The 715-nt window shown below is 40.1% G+C and overlaps 1 protein-coding gene across 2 annotated transcripts in view; it reads left to right on the forward strand.

Annotated features, from left to right (window-relative positions):
* Nucleotides 1–715, forward strand: part of LOC116006466 (squamous cell carcinoma antigen recognized by T-cells 3) — a 22,482-nt gene that overhangs the window by 5,879 nt on the left and 15,888 nt on the right. The gene's annotated exons all lie outside the window — the stretch shown is intronic.

Below are 715 nucleotides of genomic sequence, written 5' to 3' on the forward strand. Positions count from 1 at the left end.
AGTTGTTCTCCAGTCTTTACAAATCCAGTGGAAATTAACCCTTGTTGTATCTTCTCACGAACAAAATGACAGTCAATCTCTATATGCTTCATTCGTTCATGAAACACTGGGTTTGATGCAATATGCAGAGCAGCTTGGTTATCACACCATACTTTTGTAGGGATTGGAGCTTTAAAACCAGCCTCACTCAGAAGGTTGTTTATCCACATCACTTCACATGTGGATTGTGCCATTGCCCTATATTCAGACTCTGCACTCAAACGAGAAACCACATTCTGTTTCTTACTTTTCCACGAAACCAAATTACCTCCAAAGAAAACACAATATCCAGTTGTTGATCTACGATCCTCTTTGGATCCTGCCCAATCAGCATCAGTAAAACACTCGATCTTAGTGTGCCCATGATTTTTATACAAAATTCCATGTCCTGGAGCTCCCTTCAAATAACTCAAGATGTGTTCTACTCCTGCCCAATGCTCAACAGTTGGAGATGCCATATATTGGCTCAAAACACTCACTGGATATGCAATGTCTGGACGAGTTACTGTCAAGTAGTTCAACTTCCCAACTAATCTCCTATACCTCTTAGGATCTTCAAACAACTCCCCTTCCTTTGATAATTGCATGTTTGGTATCATAGGAGTATTGCATGGTTTAGACCCTAGTTTCCCTGTTTCAGACAGTAAGTCAAGTACATATTTTCGTTGAGACAGTA

Source organism: Ipomoea triloba, chromosome 15 (assembly GCF_003576645.1).
Source record: "Ipomoea triloba cultivar NCNSP0323 chromosome 15, ASM357664v1".
In the NCBI taxonomy this organism is placed as follows: domain Eukaryota; kingdom Viridiplantae; phylum Streptophyta; class Magnoliopsida; order Solanales; family Convolvulaceae; genus Ipomoea; species Ipomoea triloba.